The 17774-nt window shown below is 32.4% G+C and overlaps 1 long non-coding RNA gene across 1 annotated transcript; it reads right to left on the bottom strand.

Annotated features, from left to right (window-relative positions):
- Positions 1-913: 913 nt before the first annotated feature.
- LOC136272726 (uncharacterized) lies at positions 914-15369 on the bottom strand. Its single transcript, XR_010710762.1, has 2 exons — positions 14947-15369; positions 914-1433 (listed from the first exon to the last, which is right to left on the bottom strand). It is a non-coding gene; the product is annotated as an uncharacterized lncRNA (long non-coding RNA).
- Between the last annotated feature and the right edge of the window lie 2405 nt (positions 15370-17774).

Genomic DNA, 17774 nt, shown 5'->3' with positions numbered 1-17774 from the left:
ACCGTTCTTTAGTAGCATGCGAAAGTGGACTGAAATTAAATTCGTTTTGTTCACTGTCAAACACATACACTTCTTCAACGTCTTCTTTTTGTTTTTTTGTGTCCCCAGGGATTTTAATTTTCGGTTTTTGTTTCAAAACATCAATTAATCTAAATTCCTTTTTTCCAAAGTCTGGCTCTGATAATTGGCGAAGTTTGCATTCAATTTGATTTTGAATATCAGTTGAAATTGAAACACGTCTTTTCTTAGCTGCATCACTAATATCGCCAATCCTTACTTTGTCACCCGTTCGATTTTTTTTGCGCTTGTTTGACATTTTAAAATCACTTTCTATTTCTCCTGATTTGATTTCATCGTACTGAGTAATTTCGCGTGGCCTAGTTGCACCTTTTCTTTCCTGCATTCCAATTATTCGTTTGGATTTATTGGTAGGCTTTGTTTCAGTTTTTAGTATTGTTTTTGTTTCTTTTTCATTGTTCAGGTTTGTTTTTCTTTCACTGCTCAGTTTTGTTTTTCTTTCACTGCTCGGTTTTGTTTCCTTTTCATTGTCCAATTTTGTTTTTCTTTCAATGCTCAGTTTTGTTTCCTTTTCATCGTCCAATTTTGTTTGTGTTTCATTCCTCAGATTTGTTTCTTCTTTGTTACTCAGGTTTGTTACTTTTTGGTTGTTCAGCTTTCTTCTTGTTTTTGGTTTTGTTCTTGATTCAGTTTCATTGCTTAGTTTAGTTTCTTTTACATTGTTCTCTTGAATTCTTGTTTTAGTTTCATTGTTCAGTTTGGTTCCTTTTTTATTTTTCAGGTTTGTTCTTGTCTCTGGGTTATCATTCTTTTTAATTTCGTTTTTATCGCTCAGATTTGTTCTTGTTTCTGTTTCTTTGTTCAGTTTCTTTCTTTTTACAGTTTCATTGTTCAGTTCTGTTCTTGTTTCAGTTCTTGTTTCATTTTCATTGTTCAGTTCTGTTCTTCTTTCATTGTTCAGTTCTGTTCTTGTTTCAGTTCTTGTTTCATTTTCATTGTTCAGTTTTGTTCTTGTTTCATTGTTCAGTTTTGTTCTTGTTTCAGTTCTTGTTTCATTTTCATTGTTCAGTTTTGTTCTTGTTTCATTGTTCAGTTTTGTTCTTGTTTCATTTCTTGTTTCATTTTTATTGTTCAGTTTTGTTCTTGTTTTTGTTCTTGTTTCAGTTCTTGTTTCAGTTCTTGTTTCAGTTCTTGTTTTTGTTCTTGTTTCTGTGTCAAGCTTTTTTAAAGAGGACTTGACAAGCCTCTGGCCACTAACTTTGTTAGTTTCGGCCATGGTTCCTGACAAGGAACATACGTTGCCAGGGTTTTTTAACGAGTCACCCTCTAAACTCGAGAGGTTCTCTGTCTTTAACTTTCTTTTTTCTTTTGCTTTTGCTGCTTTCTGTGCGGCTGACATTCGTTTAGACCTCATCCTAAAAATAAACAAGAAAGATTACTAATAATTAGTGGGTATTTGACAAAATAGTTTACACTTAATTACAAAACTATGTATTACTAAATATTTTAAAATTTTCTATCCTATATTTTATACAACTCTACTTTTCACATTTGTTTATAATTATTATTTTGTTATTGTGGTTTCTATGTTTTAATTATGTAACTCTTTGTGTAAATTGCTTATGGAACTTTTTCCCCACTAGTAAATTCAATGTAAAATATTGAGATTCAAGCACAATATAAATTGCACATATGAAAGAACCTTAACGGCATAAATGGGGAATAAATTATATGGTTGAGCTCTTCATTGTTTGACCAAGCCATTCATGCAATAAAAAGGCCCATGGGCCAACATAATGACAAGAGTATAGTGTAAACGAAAGTAATGTCATTTAACGAATTGGAAAGCTCGTTATGTATACAAAGCAACGAGTGAGTCTTCCAGTCCCAAAAGCAAATTCTAAATTTAAATGTTATCCCAAAAAATTCTTGGTACGACTTAAATTAAAAATTATATTTGGTACGGCTTTAGACTATTCATTGCATACTTAACAAAAACTCGAATAATTACAGGAACAACTTAAAAGTCACCATTTTCTAAGCAAAACACCGGGAAATTAAAAATGCCAGAAAAAATTGATATTAAGACCTTAATATCTCTGACATGTTTCCTCCGATTTTTAAACGGATTTCAGTTTCGTATTTAGCATGACAAAATTCTACAAAATGCAAATAATTTATAAATAAATGATGTAAAAAAAACTTGGTAATACATTCTGAAATGTTTCCGGTTTAGAACGGAAGTAACATTAATAATTTCAGACTTAACTAAGAACTAAGTAGTACATGAAAAATAAATCAAACTAAATGTCTAGTCTAACCAGTAGCGTAGCTACATTGAAGTACTGAAAGCACGTGTTTTCAAATTTTTTTCTGAATCTCAATTTTTTAATCAATAAATTTTTATTGTAAAGCATAAATTTAGATAAACACTAATAAAAACAAAGAATTTCATCAACGATTTTGTAAATTTATGTAAATTATTGTAAACCAGTATGGTTAAAACACTTCAAATGTCCACTGCTGTTCCATTGGAAGCGAAAATGATTGCAATTAACGGAAAGTGATACTCCGCGTTATTCAGGGCCAGATGTATTGTTGTTACTTTATCGCAGAATCAAAATCGTATAGTCATACTACTTGCAGGTCAAATTGAAGGTCATGTATGGATTTAGGCCCACATAAAACGAATTACCAAATGTGTGTTTCACTACAATTGCGCATTAATCCATATCAAAATAAAAAGGAGCGACACTACTTGCACCAATACTCCTCTGCTTACAAATATGTTTTGCCTGGCTATGCCATTGCTACCTTTAACAGTAAAAAAAAAATTCTTACTAATTTTAAAACTGACGTACCGTTAAAACGGAAGTACGTCAACGTTAAGTACGTTAACACTTTCATACATGTATTACTTTGAGACAATATAAATTTACATAACCTCTAAACTTCATCAGTTTTGTCGAAATTGGTTGAATACTTTTTGAGATACGAAGCCTAAACGAGGCAGAATTTTGTATTATTAAATAATAAAAAGAAACAGAAGAACAACAAGACCTTAATTAAATGTTTGCAAGAATGGGGTATAATGAATATGAGTTTATTTTTCACTTATAAAGTAATCAGTAAATTTACTAAAATGCAATATCCATTCGAATAGCTAACGGATAAAATGACAAGTCTCTATTGTCTTTAGGAGGGAGTTTCCTTAAGTCTCAGCTTTACCCTATTACCTTTTCAAAACCTATTCTGCATGTTCTACGCATAGTTGTCTGGATGTTTCGACAGAAGTTCGAAATTAGCCACCAAGAACCCACAGTCAAGTCTTATATGTTCAGTTTAATAAGTGTAAGGGCACCATGCTTAATGTGTACTTTTTCCTTGAAAAACATGGGTCTGTTGTGAATTTTCATAATACATTGATTTTTAAGATACTATTTTTACTCCACATCAACCATGCAGACCACACTCCCTCACTGTTTCACGTTTGAGAAATCTCGCTATTTGCTGGGATTTCTCAGATTTTATTTGCACACATTCCGGGACTCAGGTGCCTATTGACACCTTCGTTATTCCCAATCTTTAATAAATCTTTCATTCAACAATCACTAGCTTGCATATTATTATGCTATTTACCATTGAACAATTTGTATTTTGTAATGGATAACTATATGATTATCAATATACTTAAAAAAAAAAATAAACAAGAGGCCCATGACCACATTGCTCACCTGAGACACAGTTCCAAACTATTTTGTATCCTTTTACAAAATTTTACATAGAGTTTTGAAGTAGTTTTTATAACTATTAGTTTTTAAAACTCTACAATATTTTTCTGTTTACTGACACTGTGCCAGCTATTGGCTAAAATTTTATGAAGTACATGTATCAAGGGTAATAACTCCATTAACCCCCCCCCCCCCTTTGCACTCTTTCCAAATGGTTTCACTATATGCAAGTTTGATAGACAGTTCCATTCTTTCTTTATTTTTTTTTTTATATGTGAAATTACTGATTTCTTTTATTGAAATTCCTGAGCAGAATAAATAGTAAGACATATATACCCACCCACCCCTCTCAGCCATAATCCTTGTCTTACATGTAGGTGACATGAAATATTATTAAAGATGACGGCTTAATGTTTTTTTCTTCTAAATATGCAGTCATTCTTTACTCTGTCAGTAGACCTTGTTTAAATATTATATATACATTAACACTAAATGACCATTTTGGCCACACCCTGCATTAAGAACCCCTACCTTATACACTATACGAGTGTTTTGGTTGCGCCCTAGATTCAAATCCCTAGATTGGGAGACATGAAATTTTAATTTTTGATGGATGGCTATATTTTCTTTTTTAAATGCAGTCAGTTTTTATTCAATGTCAGCAGAAGTAAAGAAGACATTTCTTTTAAACATTAAATGCATTAACACTATATGATTATTTTGGCCCTGTCCTAGAGTCAGAATCCCTACCCTCGGGGGACATAAAATTTATAATTTTGTAAGAGGGCTTCCTGATCTACAAAATTATGAATTTAGTTTTCCTTACAGGTGTGTGGTAGTATAAATGATAATTTCTAAACATTATATGCATTAACACTATACATTCATTTTGGTCCCAACCTAGAGTTAAAATCCATACTCCAGAGGACATGAAATTTACAGTTTTTGTAAAGGACTTCCTTGTTAACATCAAAATAAAAAATAAAGTAAACAAAGATTTTTAAACATTATACACATTAACACTTTATAGCCATACTGCCCACCCCCTTTACGGCCTGAACCCCTGACCCAGGGGCCATGAATTTAACCATATAGGTAGAGGAGTTCATTGACATTATAACCATGCATTCGGTAATTTTCCCACATGAGTGGGCGTAAAGAAGATTTTCTAAGATTTAATACATTTTCACTATACAGCTATATTGGCCCCGCCCAAGGGCCTGAACCCCTTACCCAACGGTCATGAATTTCACAATTTATGTAGAGAACTTTATGGACATTATAACCATGCATTTAGTTTTTCTCAAATATATATGGGAGTAGAGAAGATGTTCTTAGAGTTAATACATTTTTACTAAATTGGCCCCACCCTAGAGCCTGAACCCCTGACCCAGGGGCCATGAATTTCACAGTTTTGGTAGAGGGCTTCATAGACATTATAAACATGCATTCAGTTTTTCATCACATGTGTGGGAGTAGAGAGGAAGATTTTTGAAAACTGGCCATTTTTGCATATTTGGCCCCGACTGTGGTGCCCTGGGAGTGGTAAAGCCATGAATTTCAACATTTACATTTCTTTTACCATAGAGATGCTTTACACCAAAAATTGCAACAACTGGCCAAATGGTTTCTGAGAAAATACTTTTGAAGGTTTACTCTATATATATATATTCTTATGTGAAAATTCAACACCCCCTATTATGGCCCACCCTACCCCCAGGGTTTATGACCTACCTGAGGATGCTTTCACGCAAGTTTCAGCTTTCCTTTCTAATTGGTTTTTTAGAAGAAGCTTTTTGAAGATTTACTCTATGTATTCCTTATGTAAAAATTTGACCCCCCCATTGTGGCCCAACCCTACCCCTGGGGACCATAATTAAAACAAACTCATATCTACACTACCAGAGAATGCTTCCACAAAAATTTAAGCTTTTTCAATTACTTTCTTAAATTTTCGTTTGTTTCTTCATAAAACAAAACAAATGTTGACTGTGTTTTCAGGCAACGTTGATTATATTAGCTCGTTTGAGACGAAAATATTGCCCTCTGCTTTGCATCGGGCAATATTTCGTCCCTCGAGGGCTTATAAAATCAATGTTGCCCTAAACCCCATTCAACATTTGTATAATATACACATGAAGTAATGTATTATATAATACATTATCATATTATAAAATATCATATCACATGATACAATATTACATATTACAATATCAATAGTTTTACAACATGTGATATAATTATATATTATAGAAACCAATATCATATTATACAATATTGTTTTAAAGGCTCAGATTAAGCATTCAAGCCTTTCAATTGCATCAGTATCATCAGACGCACCATCAGTGCAAGTTTGGACCAGTAGTTACTAAGATATAATCATCAAAGGGCACCTGCTCCAAAACCTTCAACCAGCTCTCAAAACCTTAACCTCTTCCAGCATCCAAAACCTATGGGTCAGACTCAGCATTCAAGCTTGCCAGGTTTATCAGTATCATAAGATACACCATTCATGCAAGCTTGGTGAAGTTAGAACTAGTAGTAACTAAGATATGATCATCAGAGGGCACCAGCTCAAAAAAATTTAACCTGCTCTAAAAACCTTAACCTCATCCAGCATCTTAAATTCATAGCCCAGATTAAGCATGCAAGTCTCTCAAGACCATGAGAAGGTCCAGATGCATAATCCATGCAAGTTTGGTGAAGATAGGAAAAGTAATAAGTTAGAAACAGGACCTGCAACAAAAACTCCAACCAGGTGGGTCGCTGACTCTGAGGGTATAGCATATGCTCCCCCCGACTTTGTCTCGATGAGGTAAAAAGTAGCACTTTGATATCTTTTACCTAAAATTATGAAACTCATGGAAATCTCCCAAAGCAAATTCTTACATGTTATTGAAAACAAACAATAATTATACTAAAAATTTACCTTTTGATAAATTGGATTATTATTAGGATTTTAAGAGGCAAATAGACATATCGGCCCCGCATGTGATTTCTTGTTTTTGTGAAAAAGTAAGCTTAAAACAATATTTAGCAAATTACTTTGGTTTCAACTGTGATATCAATCATTCCTACCACTTTAATGTCTGTGTAAAAAAAATTCAAACACACCCAGGAAAATATTCCTATTTTAAACTTCGATCCCCCATTGTGGCCCCACCCTACCCCCAGGGGTCATGATTTTCACAACTAGGAATCTACATTACCTGAGGATGCTTTCACACAAGTTTCAGCTTTCCTGGCTGATTAGTTTCTGAGAAGAAGATTTTTAAAGATTTACTCTATATATTCCTATGTTAAACTTCGATCCCCCATTGTGGCCTCACCGTACCCCGGGGTTCATGATTTTCACAACTTTGAATCTACACTACCTGAGGATCCTTCCACACAAGTGTCAGCTTTCCTGGCCGATTAGTTTCTGAGGAGGAGATTTTTAAAGATTTACTCTATATATTCATTTGTTAAACTTCGACCCCCCATTGTGGCCCCACCCTCAGGTGAGCTAAAAAGGTTAAGTTTACAATACAATAAGTTGTTAAAGTTGGTTCTTGGAAGAACAGACTTTGAAAATTTTCTTAATAAATATTGACCAATTTTTTACTTTTTTAAGCTTTAGTTTTTAAGATCTGTGTACAAACATAGAATTGTGAGCAAATCTCTGTATCTTGCTTTTAATTCGAAGCTTAACACTCAAATATGGTTAGTAAATAGAAATTGTAAACAATTAAACACAAGAAACATGCACTACATGTATAACAAATGAAGAACACAATTTTATTTTTTCGAAATGAATCATATATATACATATATATATCGTCAGCGATATCAAACTCTATTTAAACTGAATAAACTCGAAAAAATGCCGAGCATCTCAACAAAACCTATTGCATTAATCTACATGTACCATTACGCAAAAGATAATGCCGAATTACCGATAGAATGAATTGTATTTCAGTACCCCTACATCCGATTTTGCTTAATTTGCGCAGGTAAACAGTTAACTGTTTGATTTACCAAAGTCTCTGTTTGATTTGATACGTAAAAATCACGAAATACAGACGATAGTTTCCAGGTTACAAAGCATAATGAGAACGAAACGAAAATCAGAACAAGCCAACACCAACGTCATGTGTGAAAACTGTCAACGCATTGAAATATTTAGCCTCAATTTACTTCACAAAATCGGCACCAATATATTTTGTATGTTTCAAAATTTCCCTTCATACGCGAACTGTTGCACAACAAGCAAATTCATCATAGTCAGATCGACCCTTTTTCGTATAATGTCATTGCTGCTTTAAACAAAGAACCTCGTTTTAGAAGTATGGAATCATTTTACCGGATGCCGAACCCGAAGCTATTAAACTGATTGAAACACGCATTTCCTTTATTATTATTTTCGTAATAACTCAGATTTGAAACAGAATTACTACTTAATTTTTGCAATTTATATTTTCCTTCCCATAAGGATAATTTATGCTAAACTAGGTTGAATTTGCCTCGGTAGTTCTTGAGAAGAAGATTTTTAAAAATGCACCCCCCCTTTTCTACAGTTTCAAGGTTTTCTCCAATTTGAATACAGATCAAACTTTTATTTCTGCAATTTATATTCGCCCTCCCATAAGGATGCTTTGTGCCAAATTTGGTTGAAATTGGATAAGCGGTTTTAGAGAAGAAGTTCAAAATGTAAAAAGTTTACAGACGGACAGACGGACGACGGACAAAATGTGATCAGAATAGCTCACTTGAGCTTTCAGCTCAGGTGAGCTAAAAAAGTAAATGAATTATGTTTTGTGTGCTTTAAAAACAAAAATAAGTATATTTCCTTATACATTAGGTTGCGATACGTTTATAATACAATAACTCATCATGGTTACAAATATCAAAGAAATTTCAAAGTTCAAAAATAAATTATATTTTCTTTCTGCTTTAAACAGTCTTTGAACAATTTTCAAGGTTCATAATTTGAATACATTTACAGTACGTGTGTCCCTAATTATAATAATAAAACATACTTTTATTTATTTAATTTCCCGTTTGAAACAAGATTACCTATGGTATGGTTGTTTACAAACAAATCCAAAACACATGCTATTTAAAATGCTCGACCAAACCGACTGCATTATCGTGTTTATTTATTGCAACAAAATCACTATATACGTTTATCGCTTACATTCTTTTTGGAGGCCGTGCCCGATAACAAATAAATTTACATATAAAATTTGATTTCTATCGGACACGGTCTCCAATTAAAATGTAAGCGATAAACTAAAATAATATTTAGTGTAGACTGGTCCTCTGTCTCTATCGTACGCATATCAGACAGGCATTGCCAGTCTATATTTAGTGAATGTTTACACCTTATTGTATTCTTCAGCCATTCTTGATTAGGCAAATTTATACTCATGCAGTGAGTTGTCAATTACCAGGGAGGCAAAGTTGGATTTTTTGTACAAAATGTAGGTGAATAAATGGAAAAAAAATCTTGTAATACGTTTAATAGTTTAAGGAACTGATTTCTTGTGCGCATTTAAAAGGCAGTGCAGAGCATGAATTTTTGGACGATTGCCAATCCAGACGATCGCTAGAAGGCTGCCCAGCATTAGCTCGACGCCTTAAAAAGTAAAATAAGGCCTAAAAAAGAAAGTTGTGTGTTGAGGGTAACCCAACCTAAACTAAAAAAAAAAAATGCCCCGATCCTACCATTTTTAGATGTCTGTTTTTATCCAATTGTGAATTTTATATTATTTCTATTAAAAAATCTGTTTTTTAATATGAAACAAACAAACATTCTTAGGATTCATGCAGAAAAAAATATGATAAAATAAAACAAAATCCCTACCTACCTAACTTAATTTTTCCATCAATGTAATTACCCTAAACACACAATTTTTTTTTTATAGGCCTAATGCGGTTTTTCGTTCATTTCAAATTATTTTTCATATCAGATTCTATTTTAAGGTAAAATCCGAATGAATGAAACAAGAGGCCCCTGGGCCACATCGCTCACCTGAGCAACAATGGCTTCATATGGGCATTTAAAGGATATTGTGCCATATGGCCATATAGTTAATCTTTGACATATGTACCGTTATGGAATATCATTTATACGGAAAATAAAAATATCCTTTGCAAGATATGTGACTAAATTTTGGGTAGGGGTTAACTTACAATTCCCTTATTTAGCCCAAAAATTTAATTGGTCTTTCCCATTATAAACGATTGCTATTTACCTGGCGTAACTTGTGTGACGTTTTATAACTCACATAATCGATTAATACACTCAACAGAAAATGTTGTTACCTGATATGTTAAAGAGCTTTTCTAATCAAAGTATTGACAAGCATATAACTCTAATGTACTGAGTAGTTGGAGCTAAATAGACTGTGAATATCTGCTTGGATGAATGGATGGCTATGTGGTAGAGCTCTTGACTGGAGTTGCAGGGGTCCCCGGTTTAATTCCCAGTCCAGCTATATGTTTTCAATATATTTATATGCTCATTTCCTCTTTTTCCTTTACATTGGTGAGAACCAACCCATGGAAATAACAGGTGAACACCTGCCAAAGGAAAGAACCACAGCTGGTCTTTGAGGGCAAAGATCATTTAAGGAAGGAGGAATGTAGTAGTTGGGGCTATATCATGGACCGTTGATATCAGCCTGGATAGCTTAGTGGTAGAGCTCCTGCCTGGGGTTGCAGGGGTCATGGGTTCGATTACCGGTCCAACCATAATTATGTTTTCAATGTATTTATATGCTCATTTCCTCCTTTTCTATTACAGTATTAAGACCCACCCATCTTCATCTTTAATCAAAAACAACATATGGTTACAAAGATAATTTTCCGCTGCAATTTTTTAAAAAAAACGATAATACATTTATCCTCATAATAATAAGGTGTCAGAACTATGGAAACTGTTTAAAAGATGTCTTTTTGTTTACCCGTTTTTAAAAAACTATTAATAAAAAAATTGGTGAAAATTTCATATGACTCATCGAATAAGAAGGGGCTCAAGAAAGTACATGTAGTTACATGTATAGCATATCATCCTTTTAATTTTTCTGTACAAGTATTTAATGTTAAGCGATGCATTTATAATGATCAACCAAAATTTCAGCATCAATCGTAAACTAATGAGCAAGATACAGAGCTCACAATTCTGCTAGATTTATGTCATATTTTTGTTCACATGAGTTTATTACATTCAACTTTAGATTTTAAACTTGGTATTTCCTATTCACCATTTAAAATGTAAACAAACTAAAGCATGGTCTCAGCTCTGTGTACAAACATACTCTGCATTTAGTTTATAAATTGAAGCTTGACAATCAAATACAGTTAGTAACAAGAAAATTGTAAACAATTAAAACAGAGGAAAAATGCACTAAAACAAAGAAAGAGCACAATTTCTTTCTCAAAATGAATCCTTTCTATAACTACATGTTTCCATCAGGGAAAATAATCCCTGTTTAGATTGTAATTGTTTAGCATTTTAACAAAACACATTGCATTAATCAACCATTACACAAAGACCACTATGATCTTATCATGATCATACCGACTTTTAGTATGTTGTTTATATTGCATCAGATTTTCAATTTTGCTCATTTTTCGCCGATAAACAATCAGCCGATAGTTCGTGATCCCCAAGTTAAAAAGCATAATTAATGTAACAAAAATAAAAACAAGCTAAAACCACTGTCAGTAGTGAAAATATCAACGCATCGAGATAGTTAACCTCAATTTACTTCACAAAATCAGCACTTTTATATCTTGCATGTTTTAAAAATTCCCTTTGCACACTAACAAATTTATCCTTGTCATTGATTGATCCTTTTATCATACGTCCAATATGGCTGCTTCAAACAAAGAACTTCATTTTTGATAAATGGAATACCGAACCTAAATTATAAACCGATTGTCATTGTCCACTTCTTTTTTGTTATTTTCATAATTAATTCAAATTTGGAAAAGAATCAGCATTTAATAATTGCAATTTATATTTTCCTTTTCATATGCTATAATATCATTTATATATCGCACAGTCCTCTAACTCCATCACTACCCTAACTCTCTCATTTTCAAAAAACCCTAAACATTTGAAATCAAGTGCGATTATGACTTCATTTTTTGCATGTCATTATTAATCTTCAATTGAATGTCAAGACATTAAAACGATTAAATTCAAAAATGTGTTAAACATAACAAAATCACACCTAGTTCATTTTATGCACCATTAATTGCGTGAAATCAGCTAACACTTTTTCACGGATGCACTTAAATATCAATATATCTGACATGGGCGCCCATTCAATCATTTACGGTGGTCAGTCATTTTCAGAGAGGTTAAGATAAAACATTTCACATGTAATGCATTTTTTATTAAGCTTATCAATACACTTTTTTTTTCATCCACAATAGCGTTTATGCACCACACTTGATGATAACGTCAAATCGCTCATATTGTAATTTTTGCCTTATACAAGGTATAGATATATATGATATGTCGCTATTTAGAATATGCTATATTTATAAAAAATGTAATAAAAAAATAATATAATAATTAATATATTCATTAATGATATGAAATATTTGATAAGAACAGTAATCAAACAGCATCCATGCATTAAGGTCATTGTGATTCTTATTAGGCTAAAAAAAAATATGTGTGTTTCCGGTTTCCCACCCGGCCCTATTTTTTATGCGCCGACCCTAACACTTTTTATTCCAATCCAGATTACCATGATTGGTTTAAACAATAGAGTCTTTACAAATCAGAGTTTAAAAAACGCTTGTAACAATTCAATAGAAAACACCACTTATCAAAGCATTTTAAAGATTTTTAAGTGCAGATTGACAGCATGGATGAAAGTTATCCTTTAATGAGTTGGTTAATTTAATAGCTAAATCATCAATGCAATAAATAGTTCCTTAGGGCAGTGATGTATTATAAATGAATATAAAGATGTACATGAAAAAAGCAGAGGGAAAGTTTTTTTTATTAATATATATATGGGTGTGGAGACTGCAGACATCTTAACTCTTTGAATAGTCCTAACAATCATTCACATAATAAATATGATTTTTAAATGCTGCATTTCAATTGCAAATGAAATTTTTAAAATTTGTCTTAAACCATTAATTAATTTAAAACAAAAATGTTGAAAAGATTTAATTCTAAGGCTCTCGTCTGATCAAGCAGAATTTCCTCTGTTTCTGAATTCAACACCTACAGTTACGATATTAATGTCCACTGTTATGTAAGTTGACCAGGAAAATAGAACTAATAACTGCTATATAATATTTTTGTGATAATGAGTATTATACTCTGTTAAAGGGACTTGGACAAGATTTAAGATCAAAAATTTTATTTTTTATGTATAAAATGGTTAACTGGTCATTTTAAATGATTGACCAAAATATTTAATGTTAACGTCAAGTTACAAGCGAAATACAGAGAAAAGAATTGGTTGTCATTTAAACAAAGCTCAAGTCTTATAGTTGTTTACAAAAATGTAATGTAGAGAATTACAATTTCATAGATAAAATGACATGTAAAAACCAATTTAAACTAATTCAATATCTTCATAAATACTATTTAGTATTATCAACAAAAGAAAGATACATTTGATTGAAACTTACCCCAATACAACACATATGTAAAAACTGACAATATTTGAGCTTTGTTTACAAAACAAAGAATTACAAACTCTGTATTTTGCTTATAACTTAATATTTGACTTTTAAATTTTGACCTATCATTATAAACTTCTATATTTATCAGTATTACTTTAATTGTAATATTATGCCTGCCTTCAAACAGTGAGAAGAATTTATAAATTTGTCAATCTAAATAATCAGTGTTTTAAGCAGAAGATTGCATGTAAACAGAAATGTATTATCAAATGTTGATACATGTAGAACTTAAAGATGACATTATATTATTAAAATATTTATATTCATTTATCTCATAATTTCTTAACTATTGTAATTCAGAGTTTTTGAAATAAAAAAAAATTCACTGGTCAAGTGGACCGGTGATTTTATGAAATTTACTGGTCTGAACAAATATTCACAGGTCAATATTAGACTTTCATATAAAAGAAACAAAACACCATTAAATAAAACTAACAAGTTTATATTCATAAATCATGTTAGTATGGGGAATTTCCTCTGAATCTCTCCTCTTTACTTTTAATTTCTTTACATTAAAAACGTAATCATATGTTATATGATAACCTCATTAGTACTATAGATATAATAACGTAATTGATGCGCAGGCTGTTTGATCAAGTTACTTGCACTTCTAAACTGTTACAAATATATTTCAAACTCCGTCAAATTTTCGCGTAAAATGAAATCAAACTAAACTGTTTCCCGTGTTTGGCACGAGCCATGGTGTTTACGAAGTACGGTCGTACTAAATGACGAAACTGAGAAAAGGATAGAAATTCACAACAACAAATAATTAGGTTTTTAATTTGTTTCTGGGTGTTTTTTAATTTTTAGTAATAAAATGTAAACATAGTTAGTCCATTAACAAAAGATTGAAAATCATAGCTGTCGGTTAATAGCAGTTAGATACCTCATCACAAGTATGTCATCTAGCATTTTTTCGTTAATTAGCCTTCCCTTACAATGCACCCAATGCGCGTAAAAGTCAATCTTGTTGATAGAGTGTGAATCGCTTTGTTAAATCAAATTGAAGTTGGTTGCAAACATTTTCATTCTGCTTGTAAAGAGGTTAAAGTCTTAAATCGGTCATTTTTATATTACCGGTCATTAAGACCGATTGAATAAGAATAATTACCGGACATTTGAAATATTTACCGGTTTTGCCGGTGGGACCGGTGGATTTAAAAAACTCTGGTAATTATATCAAAACCTAACCTTTACAGATTATCTTTTGCAACCCAAGTATCATTGTCTACCACCGGACAAATGGAATGTTAGTCTGTTTGGGTACGAGTCGGTTTGGGTACGACCTCACTTGGCTCCTATATTATATATATACATAAAACTGTGTGTATTTGATTCAAAATTTGTGCTGCGCTCTCCCCAACGGTCGCACCGTAAAACATGTTAAGCATCAAATAATCCTGTAAGTTTTATCTAGTATTTTTATATCTCTTAAACATTTTCACGCAAAAAGTCGACATCTTTCTGGAATAAAATATAGCATTTTACTTACTCGTTTTCTATGTAGGTCTCCTCTTAAATTACTTGTGGCTCAACTGTACAAAGTACTGGCTTTACGAGCTCTTCAGCGCTGGCTCTCTTGTGGTTAACCGTTGTAGTATTTCAATCAAATTATCAGTGTCGTCTATGTAATTGCTCTTTCAGCATGTATGGTGTAAGGGCTGCACGAGGAATATGAGCTATTTCCGTAATCCCGAACCCGATGGAGTGATTTTGCTCAACGACACATTAGCTTTGCATGCGATATTTCTGGATACATTTAGTACAGTGGTTATATTTATGGAGTGTTAAATTGAATAAAGTGAATACCTAAAAATTGGTTAAAAAGAAATAACAACAGTAATCAAATTATTTATATTTTGTTATTATCATGCTGATTTGTCGAATCAGATCGTAGTAGGCGGAGTTGAGACATTATAGAGAGAGAGAGAGAGAGAGAGAGAGAGAGAGAGAGAGAGAGAGAGAGTTAACGGAGTACATTATAGATGACGGAGATCGTCTATATCTATCAATAATTATAAAGTGACAAATCAGCAAAGTCTAAATACCTAGTAAATTTATGTAACTTTGAAATGTTTTGATTTTTTTTAACCGGGGAACAACGATGTCTATGATAGATAGATAGATAGATAGATGGATAGATAGTGGAATGAAGTAATGTCGAACATCCAAGACTGCTCTGTAGTCTGTACGAATATTTAAGAACCTGTTTTCATTAAAAGTGTTACCGTTACCTAATTAAAGTATGCCGAATCTTCCTAGAATTAAACATAGGTTGTAACATTACTTTGTATAAAAACTTTGTACTTGGTTTCTTAGTGTGAAACATTCTTTATCTAAGGACGAATTTGTCCACCATTGTTTTATTTTTCCACTAAGCATCTGCCTGCGTTGCCTTTCCTTTTCACTATATCTATATTTATAACTGATCATTCGTTCGCATTTCAAAATATTTAATGCCCGTATTCTCGGACTCTATGACATAAAAGAAGATGGGTGGATAAGGCGTGTAAAATGCCCATACACGGTCGGGACAAGCTACTGAAAAAATAAAATATCAATAAATCTGTTTTTTTTTTTAAAATCATGTACAACAATATATATTTAACATATCATTGATTTTCAACTTATAGATATGTTCAATACCCGGAATATGTTGACTCAAATAGGCGTATACGTATTAGAACCTGCAAATACTGTCATTTTATAGAACTTCAAGGCATTTTCTTTTCTAGAATGGGTCTTTGCTCCATATTTTTCTCATAGTCTAAATAAGGTCTATTGAAAAACACACCAATTTCAATTAAAAAAAAACGTGGAGAGATGACCGACTATACAATAAAATATTTTTTGTATCCCAACAATTGAACGTTTTGAAAAAATAATACAAGTCCTTAAATTCGTGGTCAAAGTCACACATAATATTAAAACAGCCTACTTTGTTGTGTCTGAAATGGCTCAGTGGTTAGAGTACCTGACATAAGCTAACCTTATTTATCTAGGATTTTATGTCATGGGGTCGATACCACAAAATTTTCAGGCAATATTTTTTTTTCTTATCTTGATGAAATATATTAAAAACTGAATATAGTTAGAAATTATGCTTTTGCAAACTTGTATTATTAAATAGATAAATTCAAAATTGTATTTCACTACTAAACTGAATGGGCATTTGCGCCATCTTATTCCCCTATCTTCTTTAATTGGTTAGTTACGTCATTCATATGTATGAAGACACTGCTGCCGACGACCAAAGAAATATTCACAATCGTTCGATCTTTAAAACGCTTTTAAATGACACCAAAAAAGGATGTACATGTAATATATAGATCTTAATTTATTTGTTTGCCACTTTATAACTAATGATGATTTCTTCATCGGCATCACCTATAATTTACTAAATTCTCTCTCTCTCTCTCTCTCTCTCTCTCTCTCTCTCTCTCTCTCTCTCTCTCTCTCTCTCTTCTTCTTCATCTTCTCCGATTCAAGTCACGAGTGGCTTCGCCCAGCTATGATCTTATTGGACAAAGGTTAGTCAACACATTTCTGGAGTTAATGCCTATTAAACGCTTCTATGTATAGTTCTGTATTACGTGTTCATATGTTGCATATTGATGCCACATGCGTACCCCTCCCCCTGTTTTTCCTACGCGGTTAAACGAACTGCGTCATAATTTTCATGGAAACGAAAGCTGAAATAACAATTACTGCATTTGAAGATTTTTTTAACATACATTTTCATTTTGAAGAATGAAAGAAATAATTTTGAATTTAGACCAATTAAGAAAGGTTACCCCCCCCCCCCCCTCAAAAAAAAAAATCCATGATCTACCAATTAATTTGTAGATTTTCTAATGTAATAAAGAACTCCTGCCTCTGTTGCTTTTGCATGCATCTTCTTATTGCTAATTAAAATTAGATAAAATAAGAAATATACAAACAAGTTGTAAAACCGGAAAGTTTCTGGGACAAAACAAAACACAAAGTTTCTAGGTCACGCGCATGTTTAGTCTCGCTTTTGTACTGGAAGACAGATCATAGGCATCATTTTTAACCATGCACGGTTCAGCTCTTCAAAGTCAGATGGGAGATGATCATGCATATTGATCATAGTTTTAATAAGGGACTACATGAGTCCACTCTATTAACGCCACCTTATACAAGAGAGCTACAGTTAAATATTTCAAACCGAAGAAAATGTATCATTATCCTTAAAATGAAATTGTTCTTTTAATTTCGATTATTTCATAGTCCTTTTTAAACGTAGGTGGTATGGGACAGATACTTTCTACCGAAATAAACAATAAAATAAAGTACATG

This window comes from Magallana gigas, chromosome 2 (genome assembly GCF_963853765.1).
Source record: "Magallana gigas chromosome 2, xbMagGiga1.1, whole genome shotgun sequence".
Lineage (NCBI taxonomy): Eukaryota > Metazoa > Mollusca > Bivalvia > Ostreida > Ostreidae > Magallana > Magallana gigas.
Note: the sequence above shows the minus strand (reverse complement) of the source record. Positions and strands in the feature narration are given on the sequence as shown.